Below are 16,439 nucleotides of genomic sequence, written 5' to 3' on the forward strand. Positions count from 1 at the left end.
TAATTTCTACAATTGTTTAAATTTTCTGTTTTCTTAATTTTTAGTTTTTGGAAAATTTGCTTACTTTTTTGATCTATTTGAAGTAGTTTTAATTATGTTTTCATGGATGCTGGAAAGGTTTTTTTATTTATATTCACAAACCAAATTCTATACATAAATTCCAGAATTATTCATTGTAAATTCTACAATAGCAATTATATGTTACAAAGTAACTTTTATTATTGATGTTTGAATTCTCTTTCTACTTCCAACAGCAATTGTTTTGTGTATTTTAAAGCAATATTATTTAGTTCATAAAGGTTCAAGACAGTTATATATTTTTGGCAAAAATATTATTTTATCAATATAAAATGCCTCGTAATCTTGTTTAATTTGTTCCTTATATTCTACCTCATATTTACATTCCTTCTCTGTTTTTATATTATCATTATATACCTATCCTTTTATATTTAAACACTTGCTTCACTTTGTTTTAGATCTATTGCTTCTCAACAGTACAAAGTTGGATGATGTTTTTCGACCTAACATGAGAACATGGAACCTATTTCTTTAAGTAAGGATAATTTATTTCCTATTCTATGTTTTATGTTTTACTCTCTAGATTCTTTGTGTGTGTGTGTGTGTGTGTGTTTGTTATGTTTATTTGGTTGGTTTTTATATTATCCAGGGTTTTGAAAATCAGCTTTTTAATTCCACTAAATAACTTTAAGTTTCTGAAATTAATTCTTTAACCATAGATCTCTTTCATAACTAATAGATAATTGTATTTTTTTCAGTTTCACCTATTAGAGATAAAGAATTAAGTACATTCTCCATATCTTCCATCCACTTTAATTTTTACATTTATCTGGTTTAAAATCTAGATTATAAATAAAATCTCTTGCGATTGTAGGACATCTGCACTCTGCTTTTTTTCACCCCAGTTCTGCTTTTGCTGCCTTTAATGTAGTTGTTAATTCTGCAGTTGCCTTCTAGCTATGAGCCAATCTCTTGATTCATCTAAATCCTTTTTCATCTTGTCCAATGGCCTCTTTGTTCCAGCTGTTTTTTACTTTTGACTTCCTCCCCTGATTCATATTTTAAGAAAGTTCAAAAAAATCTTTGTGAAATTTTCTTCTGTGCTGTGTTCTCTGGTGACCTTTTTCTTTTCTTTTTTCTTTTGAGACGGAGTCTCGCTCTGTCGCCCAGGCTGGAATGCAGTGGCGCAATCTTGGCTCACTGCAACCTCCGCCTCCCGGGTTCACACCATTCTCCTGCCTCAGCCTCCCAAGTAGCTGGGGCTACAGGCGCCCGCCACCATGCCCGGCTAATTTTGTGTATTTTTAGTAGAGACAGGGTTTCACCGTGTTAGCCAGGATGGTCTCAAACTCCTGATCTTGTGATCCGCCCACCTCGGACTCCCAAAGTGCTAGGCTTACAGGCATGAGCCACTGTGCCCAGCCTGTGACAATTTGAAAGGTATGATTTTCCTCTGAATTGCCCAGATATTATATCCTTTCCTTTGCTCACCACAATATTTTTATGTGCCCCATGTTACCATTCTGTCTTCCTTGAATGAAGCATCTCTCTAAACAGAGTTTGTCAAAAGACAGTGTAATATGCCAGTTTCCCACGCTAATTCTCAGTTCCGTGAAAGTTTTCATTAATAATCCTTTGACTGACTGCGGAGGTATCTACATACATCTTCTTCCTTGTTCCCTTACACTTGAACTAACAGAGTTCATGAGAGACTGGAATTCTGCCAATGTCTTCATGTCTCTGCTCCCAACCTAGTGCTTTATTCATGGAGACTACATCTCCCAGAATATATAGTGCTATTGTACCTACATGTTCATGCTCTCTCACACACATGCACTCACACATATGCTCAAATGATTTTGAGATTTTTTTTTTTTAGTCTCTGTCTATATGTAGACAGATGGTAAGGGAGGCACCTGGGAGGGAAAAAATTTTTTTTCCAGCCTCAAAGAGGGGTACCCAAAAGGTAAAACTGATCATTTTCAATTTACATAGGACCTGTTCTTTTAGTGAGAGGACAAATTGTAGGGAGACATGCAATATCTCTTGGCTTTTTTTTTTTCAGTCTGCTTTGGAAAAAAAAACCTAAAGCTTTAGTAGATTTTTCCTAGTCCAATCCCATTTGCCTTAAAATTACAGCAAGTCCCTTCCAGATTCTGTCATTGGGTTGTGTAGTGAACTGATTACTTATCTCTCCTCAAAATTCATGTTGAAATCCTAACCCACAGAGTGATCGTATTAGGAGGTGGGGCCTTTGGGAGGTCATTAGGTCTTGAGGACAGAGCCATCATGAATGGATTAGCACCTTTATAAAAGAGGCCCAGGAGGCCCCTTGCCCCTTCCACCAGGTGAAGACCCAGTGAGAAGGCATCCTCTACGAATTAGGAAACAAACTCTAGTCAGACACTGAATCTGCTGACACCTTGACCTTGGACTTCCCAGCCTCCAAGACTGTGAGAAATAAATTTCTGTTGTTTATAAAGCCATCCAGTATTTTGTTTGGTATTTATGTTACAGCAGCCCGAATGGACTAACATGGGTTGTCTAGTTTTGGGTGCTGATATGAATGTTCATATTGTACCGGGTCTTTGTACAGACAGTTTAGTAAGAAATAAACTAGAAGTCTGTTTATTTACAAGCCTTCCTCCCAACCACTGCTCCTGAAAGACTATAGGACTGTCACTCTTTCAATATCAAGATCCAAAACTCTACACACACACACACACACACACACGTACACACACACACACACACACGCATACACACCATTGCTGCTAGATAATCTAAAATTCTTGTCCATCTTAATGAAAAAAAGTCTGAAAAGCACTTAAAGAAGCTTCTGCCAAAAAATGTATAAAAGTCAATCAAAGAAGTTTCTACCCTGAGAGGCTTAGATTTATTCATATATCATAATGGCCACTCACATACTGGGAGGCTCACAGGGTGATATCTAATTTTTAAACCCAGACTCTAAGTTAATGGCCGAGGAAATAAATCTGTGAAAATTGCCTGCTACGTAGCATCATTCTCCCTCCCTCCACCTAGGAAATGGATCCTGGCAGATGGTCTTTCTCACAGACCAAATAATGGTCATGATGTATTAAAAACTCATCCCTTCTACCCTCTGAGAATAGTGTGCTGCCACCAAGTGCTGTGTGCTCCAGAACATGATACCACACGGTTGCCACCATAGCCTAAGGTTTAGTGAATTTTCCTATCCAGACAGTTGACAGACATTCCTCTGTGGGCTGCTGAGGTCTTAATGTTGCCAAAACTCACTGCCTGCTCCTGACAGCCCAGAGAGAGATGGTGAATCCAGTGGGGAAAAAGCAGCAGCAAAATCACCTGATCATCTCATTGCTGAGGGAAAGGGTGGATCTGAGGAGCTCAGCAGTGTCAAGACCCACTCAAAACATAAGTCATGGAGGTCCAATAACCCTGGGATCTATGTGGGCAGAGGGGGGAAACCGCAGCAGGAAAAAGTCCAGACTTGAAAGCTCTAGAGAAGAACTAACTTCAGTGTCCTCCCTGGGGCACACACTCCTAAGGTCTCAGGAGCCCATCACTCAGGGTGTGTGGTCAGTGGCTCAGCCTCAAAGGCAGCCTCCCACTGCCGCTCTTCTCTGGGCCCAAGCCTTGGCTCCTGGCACCCTCTCAAGCAGACCTTAGCCTGGCCCCGTGCTTCAAACAGCCTCTTTCACAGGCTTAGTTAACTTTTTCTTTCTTCCTTTCTTCCTAGTTTCCTTCCTTCCTTTCTTTCCTTTATTTTCATCCCTTTTTTTTTCTATTCTTTTTTTTGGAAATAGATGTCATACTCTTAGGCCAACTGAGCAGCAATCTGAGTTGCTGTAGATCTTTAAATGCTGCTAATAAAACAGAATCCAAAGAATGACAGTCTCTATTATGACAAATGTGATTAAACTGCCCCGGCATGATTCGTCTCCATCCTATTAGAGCATGAGAAAGAAAGATTAAATCATCATCTTTATTACCATCGGGGGGGGGGGGGGGAAGCCTCTCTCTGCATATTGACCACTAAACAGAGGTTCAGAGGCGAATTTTAATATCCATTCATAGTCGTTAACAATCAATGAGCTGGCCATGATCAGAGCATTTGAGAAGGAGTTGATCTTTGTGCCTGAAAGGAAGACAATTTACGTTAATGTGGACAATGAAGCTGGAAATCTCTACTACCTGATGAAACTGCTAAAATGGAGTGTGAAGACCAGGATCATAGATCCTTCCTGGTCACGCAGCCCACAGGGAAGGCTCATAGCACCCAGGCAGGATTAGGTGGCCATGAGGAGTGGTAGAAGAGGAGTTGATAGAAAGTACCGCAGAAAGCACTGTCTTCTTCTGGCTTATTAGACCAGGGGATGGGTGGCTGCAGGCTTTACAAGAGAGTGCTCTGTGGGACTGTGGTTCCTGGCAGTGGTGCCCAGCGTCCTTACGGCTTCACAGTCAGTTATCGGGGTGTCGCAGTTGTTAAGGGCTTCATTCTCCCTTGCATTCGGTTACACTTTTTTTGAATAGAAGAGAAAGACATAGCAGAATGTATACTCTGGGGATTTCAAGAAATCCTGGGTACTTCCAAGGAAGGGTACCCCCATGAGTTAGGAAGGAGAAAACACTTGCTAATTTGGAAGTTTTCTCTCCTTTCCCCACTCCAACACACTCTCTCTCTCTATTTGTATGCAGTTATAGATCAGACATACTCAGAGTGTGTGAAATTTTATATGAAAGGAATTAAAGCCCTTGGAATTTATAAAGCATTTTGTTCTGTGTTGGTTAAGATGTTTTAATTAATCTGATTTTATAAGTAATTTTTTCTAATTCCTAGGCCATCCATGAAATATGGTTAAGGAGCCATAACAACTATATATAAAACTTCATTAAAACTGCTTTCTTGGTGTAACAGAATAAACCTTGTGTTGGAATCCAAAAGACTTACTTTCTACTCCTGGTTCTGTCACCAAATAGTCATGTGATCCTGAATGAGTTATCTGGATTTCTAGAGGGATTGTTCTACTCATCAGTGACTCTTACTTAACCTTTAGGGTTAAGGACCCCTCTGAGAATGTGATGAAGCCAATAGACCCTCTTCCCAGAGAAGTGCATATGAACACAAAATTTTGCATACAATTTCAAAGTTCTTGGGCTTCTCACCAAAGCCCACCTAGGACTTCACATGTATGGGTGAACCACAGGTCAGGAACCCCTGACAAGAGAATCTCTACAGCCCCTTCTGGCTCTCATATGCTACAGCTTTGTAGACCTTTGCCAGCAGGAGAGAATGCTAAAGGATTTATTTTAGGAGAAAGAAGAAGAATGAAGAAAAAGAAGAGAAAAAGGAAAGGAAAAGAGAATGAGGAAAAGGAGAAGTTATATTTCTAGTAACTTGAAAAACACCTAAAAAATCCAGCCTTTAAGTGAACACAAGTGAATTAGATGCAATATAATTGAATTCCATGTTATAAAAGAAAATGCAATGTAATATTTTAACTTATTGTAAAGTTATATCCTCTTGGGAACAATAAAATAATTCATACTAAATAAAGGAAAATGGAAGCAAAAAGCATTTACCATAAATAAATGATTATCTCAAAATGTGATTAAATACTCAGAATTTTATGATAATTGAATTAATCTTTACATTCTTTAATCATCTGGTTTCTGTGACTCGACTCATAAATCTTTTGAGAAAATAAACTTAGCCTACAGATTTTTAGTTCTACAAGAACACATCACTACCTCCATTTTTAAAAATGCAATTTTAGCAACTCAGTATAGGTATTCAATTTAAAAGATTTAATTAGCTTTACATGAATGTCTTGAGCCAAGACCCAAGCAGAATGCAGCCTCTTTCGAGTGGATGAGACATAGAAGCTGGAGCTCAACAGAGGGAGTACTGGGCTCTAGCCCTCGGGGTGGGGTTCAAAGCAAGGCACTTGCCCTATCTGGGGCTCAGTTGTTCCCTCTGCAAAACAAAGGTGTTGAGCAAGATAACCTCTGGGATCATCTCTGCTCTACTTGTACATCTAGTCTCCTTTCATCACAATCCCCAATGTGCTAGCATCAATTAACAAAAAGAGCCCAAAACAATTTCCTTCCAAACACAGATACCTGCGCATTTGTGGATCTAAATATATGAAAGGTCCAAATTGGAGCAGGGAAAGTGCAAGTAAAATAAAATCTGACCTTATGACCATTCCTCAAACATGCGTTCATTCTTTTTTTTTTTAATATGGAGCCTCGCTCCGTTGCCCAGGCTGGAGTGCAGTGGCGTGATCTCGGCTCACTGCAACCTCCGCCTCCTGGGTTCAAGCGATTCTCCTGCCTCAGCCTCCCGAGTAGCTGGGACTATAGGCGTGCGCCACCATGCCCAGCTAATTTTTTGTACTTTTAGTAGAGACGGGGTTTCACCGTGTTAGTTATGATAGTCTCAATCTCCTGACCTCGTGATCCACCCGCCTTGGCCTCCCAAAGTGCTGGGATTACAGTGTGAGCCACTGCGCCCAGTCCCCAAACATGCTTTCTAACCACTGTTAGGTCTTCCCAGAAAGGCGAGAAAGAACAAGGGGAAAAAGAGCATATATGTTAACACACACAAAGGTTATCAATGAGTAATTATTAAGTACTAATTTGCCCTTAATATTGTGCTAGAAGAAAATAAGTTAAACAGTTTCCTGCCTTCAGGAAATTATAACCTCAAGTGAGAAACAGCAAACTAGGGAAACATAGATACATTTATTCTAAGAAGATTCATCGCAGAGATGAGCGATGGCACACTAGGGGGCCAGGTGGGTGATGTCAAAGTGTGAAGCCAGCTAAGTCTGACCTCCAGGGAGTGGTGGGGACTATGGAAAAAAATAAAACATTTTGTTAGCCAAAATAAAGATGTCTGCAGGTGAAAACCGATGCACAGGCCAGATCCAGTTTGCAACTCTGATTTAGAGGCTCAGAGACGTTCTTCTTGAGGTATCCAGCTATTTAATGGCAGAGCAAAAATTCCAACTAAGGCCATTTTATTCCCAAGCAGTGCTTTCTCCACTGTACCACAGCTTCCTTTTATCAAAGGTCTGTGAAGGTTCCCTTCATAACAGATGTTGGTGTCATCCATGAAAGGCTGACTTGAACCCATTTCTCTGACTCATGAATCAATTTCCTCTGAAAGACAGTGATATCAGCCACGTGTCACTCCCCGAAGGCGAAAAACCAAGTAGTAGTTTATGGAAGATAAAAAGCACCCTGTCATTATCCAAATCGGGCACCTTTTTTGTGGGTACAGAGAGAAGAGGCTAGGAAGAGAGCCCTAGGATGCTGAAGGACAAGTGGCATCTAGTGGATTTCTTAAAATCCACTGAAGTGTGTTTGACATGCTTTGTGCTTTAGCATCCAGAACACTGTGTAGCTGTTAACGTTCAAGGTTTATTCTTCTTTTTATTGCTTCTATTTTATGCCATTTAATTTCTCCAATTTTCAGGCTGGTTCAGGTGCTATAATGAAATTCTGGGTCAGGAGTAATTTTTACACATGATTAGCAAGCTGAAAGGATGGTGCCTTTCCAAAGAAGAATTGTTCACCCGAAGTAATTAGCCAGCAGTTCCTAGTTTCTAAATATTCTCATTAAAACCTCTCTTCCTGCCAAAATGGGACTTGCTCTGGAATTTGGACCTTCACCGTTCCCATTTGTGGGTTTGGGGATAAGCAGAGGTGCCACCACCTTTCATTTGCCATGAATGAGACTCCGTAGTTGGAGTGAGGTTTTCATCAGCAAGCCCTGCTGGAAACCTTTCTGTGTGAGCGTGCGCCTGCCAGACATTCAGATCAAAAATCCACAGGCTTTATTTAACACTCCCTGGAAGGAGGTATAAAGGTTACAGAATAATGAGGAAGATCTCTGTTGAGCAGGAACCCAAGGGTCACAACCTCTTTGTTAAAACTGACAAAAGAGTTGGAAGATAAACTCTACAAGGAACGGAATCAGGGCTATTTAATCTGCTGAAGGGGAAGCTGGAAGGGAACAAAATCGCAGAATTCATGCATATGAAGGAATATTATAATAGAGGATGCTGAGCAGCTGTTTCCTGATTCCTCTGAGGACAGGTAAGAAATGGGCTGTAAGAGCAGCAGCAGGATTTGCAGGTATTTGAGATGTTGGAAAGAATGAACGTTAAGACTTAGGAAATTTGAGTTCTGATTTCTGCTCCACTCCTAGCTAGGTGACTAGCCTCTGAGCCTCTGTTTTCTCAGAATTAGAATGGGATAGCAAACTCTCATGTAGTGACATAGGATTACTATGATTAAAAAGCAAAGATAGGCACAAAATTGCATTTAAAAGAATGTTAGCAAAATTTAAGGAACTATTACCTCAGCTTTGACAAATTATAGGTGAAGGGTTTCATAGCATTTTCAAAAATACTGCACTAACTTACCTGGTGACTTCATTGGGTAGAATATATTCAGCCCCATACATACATTTATTTCTCAAAAGCAAAATAGATGATCATGTATGACTGTGTACATATGTGTCTTTGAGGATATAAAGAGTCATTGCCATGTTCTGAATGTTTGAGTGCCCCCAAAATTTATACACTGAAACCCAGTCACCAATATGATGGCATTAGGAGGTGGAGCTTTGGGGAGGTAATCAAATCATAAGGGCAGAGCCCTCATGAGTGGAATTAGTGCTCTTATAAAAGAGGCCCCTGAATCCCAGCACTTTGGGAGGCCAAGGCAGGTGGAGCACAAGGTCAGGAGTTCGAGACCAGCTTGGCCAACATGGTGAAACCCCGTCTCTACTAAAAATATAAAAATTAACCAAGTGTGGTGGCGGGCACCTGTAATCCTAGCTACTCGGGAGGCTGAGGCAGTAGAATTCCTTGAACCCTGGAGGCGGAGGTCTCAGTGAGCTGAGATTATGCCACTGCACTCCAGCCTGGGTGACAGAGCAAGACTCTATCTCGGGGTGGGGGGTGCAGGTGATGGGGGGCGGGGAAGAGGCCCCTGATAACTGCCTTGCCCCACCCACCACGTGAGGACACAGCTTGAAGGCACCATCTACAAACCAGAAAAAAGGCCCCTATCAGACACTGAAACTGCCAGAGCCTTGATCTTGGACTTCCTGGCTTAAAGAACTGTGAGAAATAAAATTCTGTTGTTTATAAGCCACCAATTTATGGTAGTTTATTATAGCAACCCAGACAGACTAAGATAGTTGTGATAATGCTACTTTAAAAATTCTATTTGCAGCCAGGCACGGTGTTGCACGCCTATAATCCTAGCACTTTGAGAGTCTGAGACAGGCAGATTGCTTGAACCCAGGAGTTCAAGACCAGCCTGGGCAACACGGTGAAACCCATCTCTACAAAAAGTACAAAAATTAGCTGGGCGTTGCGGTGCACACCTGTAGTCCCAGCTATTCGGGAGGCTGAGGTGAGAGGATCACCTGAGTCTGGGAGGTCTAGGCTTCGGTGAGCTGTGATCACGCCACTGCACTCCAGCCTGGGTCACAGAGTGAGACCTTGTCTCAAAAGAAAAAACAAATTATATTTGCAAGAGGCTGATCTAGGCCTAAAATCAAAGTAACATCTTAGAAAATGCTGAAGCATGTGAGAGAATAACTTGATTAATGGGTCTTATTACTGAATACCAACTCCCAGAACTTTGTTAACATGGGGTTTTCACAATTCTTGCAAAGCCACCAAATATATTTCCCAGCAGCTGATACTTTTTATATCTGGAAAACCCTAAGAATCAATGGGAAAACTACTAGAAATCACAGAAAAATAGCAGATTATAAAATTAAGAGGTTTCATATATAGAAACAAAAATCAGTTAAGTAGAAGAAAATGCCCCTATGACATCAAAATATGAAATAAAATACCTATGTGCAAATGTAATAAGAAATGCCCAAAACCTCTATGAGGAAAACTACAAAATACCCCTTAAAGTTCCAAAAGCATACTTGAAGAAATTCAGAGACATATGTTTTGGCATATCAGATCTTATGAAGATACATACACAAAACACACTCCCAGTATAAAATACAGATTTGACTTATGATGGGGTTTCATCCAGATAAACCTATTGTAATTTGAAAATATTGTAAGTCAAAAATGGATATTTTGTCTCATCACCAGGAAATGGAGGGAAAATAAAACAAAAATAAAAATGAATGTTTTGTAGACATGATGGGATGCAAAAACACAAACCACAATATCCAAAAAACACTGGCAACACAGTAGTACAGTGTAGAGTATGGAGTGTTTACCCTCATGATCACATGGCTGACTGGGAGCTTCAGCTCATTGCATATTGCTAGTCTAGGAGATCAAAATTCAAAGTTAGAAGTACGGTTTCTACTGAATGTGTATTGCTTTCACACCATTGTAAAGTCAAAAAATGTAAGTTGAACCACTGTAAGCCAGGGACCATCTGTATCATCATAATTTTTTTCTGGCACAAAGCAAGTTTATTACAAGGTTCATTTGGAAAGCAAACAAGCAAGAATAACCAGAAGAAGAAAAAAAAACTAAAAAAGTAAAATAATTTGGGGAGTACAGTACTTTTTTCATTATAAAGCCTCTATAATGAAAAACAGTGTCGTATCAGCACACAACTAGAGAAACAAATGGAACAGAATAGAAAATCAACTTAGAACTAACTGCACATAGGAATTTGGTACATTATAAAGCAGGCACCTCAAATCAGTAGGAAAAGATAGTAAGTGCAGAGAGGATAACTAGATAGCCATATGAAAGATATAAAATTGGATACATTTCTCCCACCACACACTATGCTAAAACCTAAATGGATTAGAGGCTTAAATGTAAAACAAATCTATACAAATACCATAAGAAAACATTGGTAAATTGCTCTAGAATTATAGAGAGGGAAAATTTTTCTCACTGTGACTCAAAATCCAGAAACAAGTGAGAGAAAAGATTGATCACCCAACTGGTACTCACTGAGCACTATAACTGCTACCCAAGGGACATTTATCAAAAACATTTACAGGCAAAAATGTTTTAGTTGCTGCTATGCGAAGCAATGGATAACAGTTGGAGCAAACAATAGACTAACAAAAAAGCTTAGAAGAAAAGGCTGAGAAATTATATGTATTGGGGAATAAGGTCTTCAAAAAGCTCCAACATATTTCTAGTAATCTAGAAGACCACACCCAAACAGGACGGGGCACGTGTTCCACACCTTAAGCTCTTGCCTCTGACTGACTTTCCTCTCTGCACAAGCAGAAAGTGAGGACTAAAACAAAGCTGTTTATTGAAGTTGTACCCCAACGCACACATAGTGCCCCTCTGCAAAGACTGGAAGTTTTTTTATTTCAAAACATGTAAGGAACTCTGTATCCAACCATTAGCTGAACACTAAGGTAACAGAACATACACTTTTGTGGTCACAAGTGATAAAAATACAGACTTCTAAAAAATTAGTTCAGGAAAACCACTAAAAACAATAACTGCAACATGTAGAAACAAGAAACTGTGGGAAAGATGAAGAGTCTGATTTCCAGAATCCTCACACTATAATATGAAAAATTTCCAGTGTCCAACAAAAAAATTATGAAGTATGCAAAGAAACAAGAAAGTATGGTCCATACACAGTTGGGAATATATCAGTAGAAATTGTCCCTGAGGTAGCTCAGTACCTAGAAAAAGATTTTAAATCAGCTGTTTAAATATCTTTAAGGAGCTAAGGAAAACCATGCATAAAGAACTAAATGAAAGCATGAAAACAACGTCTTGCCAATTAAAGAATATCAATAAAGAGATAGAAATTATTAAAAGGAACCAAATCGAAATTCTGGAGTTAAAAAGTACGATAATGAAACTTAAAGTTTTACAATGGAGGTTCAACAGCAAATTATTTCAAACGAAACAAAAAATCAGTAAACTGGAAGATAGGTCAATTGAGATTACCCAATCTGAAGAACAGAAAGAAAAAGGAAAGAGTCTGAGAAACATTTTGGACACCATCAAGCATACCAATAAATGCATAATAGGAGTATCAGGAGAGAGATGAAAGGAAAGACAGAATAATTGAAAAAATATTGGCCAAATCTTTCTAAATTTGATGAAAAACATTGATCTCCACATCCAAGAAGTCAACAAAGTCCAATTAAGATAAACTCAAAGAGATATATACCAAGATACAAATCAAACACATCATTATTGAAAATTGAAGAGTAAATCTTGAAAACAAGAAAGAAGCAACTCACCACATACAAGGTGTTCTAAATAAAACAATTTCTCATTAGACCATGGAGGCCAGAAGGCAGTGGGATAATGTATTCAAAGTACTGAAAGAAAAAGATGTCAACCAAGAATTCTAGCCAAATTATCTTTCAAAAAGAAAAGAAAAATTAGGATATTTTTAAATGGTGCCCTAGAAAATATATATTTAACACACAAAACAGCAGTAATTGAGGAATTAAGGAATAAAAATAGATAATCCAACTAGAAAGCAAATAGAAAAATGGCAGAAGGGTATCTTTCCTTATTAATAATTACATTAAATGTAAAGATTAAACTATTGAATGGAAAGGCAGAGGTTGGCAGAATGGATACTAAAAAGCATGATACACCTATTTGCTATATACAAGAGATTCACTTAGTTTGAAAGGCAAACAGGTTGAAAGTCAAAAGACAGAAAAACATATTATTTGCAAACAGAGTTAAAATGAGTATACTAGTATCAGACAGAATAGACTTCAAGATCAAAAGTGTCACAGTGACAAAGGACTTTATATAATGGGAATATGATCAATACATCAATACAATGTAACAATTACAAGCACATATGTAGATAACAATGGTGCCCTAAAACACAAAAAAAAACAAAAATTGACAGAATTAAAATGAAAAATCAATGGTTCAACAACAATAGTTGGAAACTTTCCTACCTCACTTTTAATAATAGAATGACTTGACAGAAGACCAACAGGGAAAAAAATGACCAGAACAGCAGTATAAATCAACTAGATTTAAACTGATATCTATGAAACATTTCACTCAGAAACAGCAAAATACACATTTTTCTCAAGAGTACATGGATTATTCTCAAGGATAGACCGTATTTTAGGCCACAAAACAGATTCAGTAAATTTTAAAATATTGAAATTATACAAAATATGCTCCCCAACCACAATGGAATAAAATTGAAAATCAACAATAGAAGGAAATTTGAAGAATTCACAAATATGTGGAAATTAAATACCACACTTCTAAAGAACCAATTAGTCAAGGAAGAAATCTCAAGAAAAATTAGAAAATACATTGAGATGAATGAAAACAAAAATACAATAGCAAAACCTATGAGATGCAGCAGAAGCAGTGCTCACATGGTAATTCACGGCTTTAAAGGCCTGCTTTTCAAAAGAGTAAGATCTCAAATGAATAGCTTAATTTTCTACTTTAAGGAACTAGAAAAAGAAAAGCAAAATAAGCCCAAAGCAAGAAGGAAGCCAATAATAAAGATTAAATCAGGCATAAACAAAGTAGAACATAGAAAAACAACAGAGACAATCAAATGACCAAAAGTTAGTTCTTTAAAAATACAAAGAAATTGAAAAACTTTTAGCTAGGCTGATGAAGAAAAAGAGAAAACTAAAATCAGGAATGAAAGAGGACACATTGCTATCAACCTTACAGAAATAAAAAGGACTATAAAATGATATTATGAATAATTATATGTCGGCAAATTAGATAAATGAAAAAATTTCTAGAAACACACAAACTACCATAACTAACTCAAGAAGAAATAGAAAATCTGAATAGACCTATAACAAGTAAAGAGATTTAATCAGTGATCAAAGTATTTCCAACAAGGACAGGACTAAATGTCTTCACTGACTAATTCTACAAAATGTTTAAGAAGAATTAACACCAATCTTTCTCAAACTCTTCCAAAAAACAGAAGAGGATGGAACACTTTCCAACTCATTCTATAAGGCCAAAGTAACAAAGACAGACAAAGACACTACAAAAAAAGATAACTACCAACTAATGTCTCTTATGAATACACATGCAAATATCCTCAATGAAATACTGGAAAGCTGAATCCAACAGCATATGGAAAGGATTATATACCATGGTCAAGTGGGATGTATCCCAGAAATAAAGGTTGGTTCAACAGACAAAAAAAAAAATCAATACGTTAATATCAATTGAATAAAATTGATAATTTGTAATACATTATATAATTGTAATACATTATATCAATTGAATAAAAAACAAAAATAACATAACCATATCAATGAATTCAGAGAAAGCATTTGACAAAATTCAGCACCCTTTCACAATCTAAAAAAAAAAAAACAATAAACTAAAAATAGACAAGAACTTCCTCAACCTAATAAAGGACATCTATAAAAACCTACACCATCATCATACTTAATGGTAAAAGACTGAAAACATCCCCTTATAATCAGGAAGAAGATAGGGATAGTCATACTTATATTTAATACAGTACTGTAATGGAAGTCCTAGCCAGGGCAATTGGGCAAGAAAAGTGAATAAAAGGCATTCACTTTAGAAAAGAAGTAAAGCTATCACTGTTCAGCGATGAAGTGATCTCATATTAAAAATCCTTGATACACGATGAATATATAAAAAGCAACTGTGTTTCTATATACTAGCAAGGAACAAACTTACAATAAGATTAAGAAAACAATTACTTTTTATGTGAATTTTGTCTGAATTTTTAAGAAAGAAAAATAGGCTAGAGAGCTATATAAACACACAGTTCACAGTGAAAGGAATGCGAAATGGCTCTTAAATATATAGAAAACACACTCAATTTATAATAAGAGGAATGCTAAACTACAGTGAGGGGATTACAGAGAGATGGCAGTCATAACAGTATGCTTTCATAAGAACATGCAAAGCAACAAGAACAGCAATACCAAAATCCTGAGGTTGGTAACCAAAACTGGAAAGGGGTTCTGCAAAGCTACAATTTGCAAGTATGTCCAAGGAGACCACAGTGAGATTTAAAATTTGGATGTGCTTAAACAGTTTGGGTTCTGTAAACTCTCAAAAATAATAAACTAAAATTCTCTTCCAAGAGAAAGCCCCACTCTGAAGAGAAACTGCTAAGAGCAGAGTCCAAATCAAACAGAATAACAACAATAGGGAAATGCAAAGACAAAGCCCAGTTAAAAGCAGGTGAGGGGGGGTCTCAGATCTCAGAAAGTTTTGATCACTTCACAAATACAACACAAGAGAAAGCTCCAAAGCCATGATTCTAAAAATACTATTCCGGCCCAGTCTTCCCTCAATTCTTGCGCAAAAGTACAAGGAAACTCATTTTACTTAAAGAAATGACCAACAAAAGCTGGGGAGGGGGGATTATAGTTGATTTCATTCAAAGTTATTCTAAGGAAAATATGAATAAGGATCAGAACAACATCCCTTTGGGCAATTAGAGTGAACTGTAACCCACTATTTTAAAAATGAAAAGGAGGAAAATAATAGAATCTATGAAACAAGTAAGAATTAGAAAAACTCATAAATTAGGTGATGAGAAAAAAAGATATAAAAAGGAGGTGATTAGTACTTAGAAACGAAAGAAAATTTTATTTCAGAAATAAAGACCAAGCTATAAGTAACACAAAAGCATGCCTAAAGAGAAATATAAGAAGGAAGGCAGGACATTTTTTAAATAAAAAAGAAATGAAGAGGTAGAAGAAATTTGAGAAAATTGACAATTAGAGAAGACAGACAAGATCCAAGACTGTATAAGTCCTTGAAAAACAAAATCAAAGAAATGAAACAGATCAAATACTAAAAACTATAATTCAGTAAAGCTTTGTGAAAATAAAAAAAAATTAAAACTTTCCTGAAACTACAAAAGTACATAATGAGATATCACTATATACCTAGGAATACTGGCCTAGAATGATGTATTCTAGTAAAATTAGTCTTTAAAAAAGAAAAGACAAGTATCTTTTGGCATCCAGGCCAAAGAACCAAGTAACTTCTGAGGGAAAGAAAAATCAAAATACCATCAGACTTTTTGACAATAATGCTTTACGCAAAAAAGTAATTACATAACATATTTAAGCAACACAAGGAAAGAAAATGTAATTATTTCATATCTTGTCATGGATTTGATATCCAAACAAACTGATGCACAAATACAAAGGCCATAAAAAAAAACTACAAACATTCAAGAACTCAAGGAATGTTTCCGTTAAAACATTCCTAAGGCATCTACTAAATATATGGAGAGACATCAACATAAGGATTGGTGGCTGTAAAGGAGACAGTGTAGTACATAATGGCTATACACTCTGACAGCGTAAGTAATGTACATCTCTCAACTATGGAGGGAGAATGAGGATCGTGTATGAAAAGGAGGATAAACTCACTAATTACATTTAGGTATTAATTAGGAGTAAA

The sequence above is a fragment of the Gorilla gorilla genome, chromosome 19 (genome assembly GCF_029281585.2).
Source record: "Gorilla gorilla gorilla isolate KB3781 chromosome 19, NHGRI_mGorGor1-v2.1_pri, whole genome shotgun sequence".
In the NCBI taxonomy this organism is placed as follows: domain Eukaryota; kingdom Metazoa; phylum Chordata; class Mammalia; order Primates; family Hominidae; genus Gorilla; species Gorilla gorilla.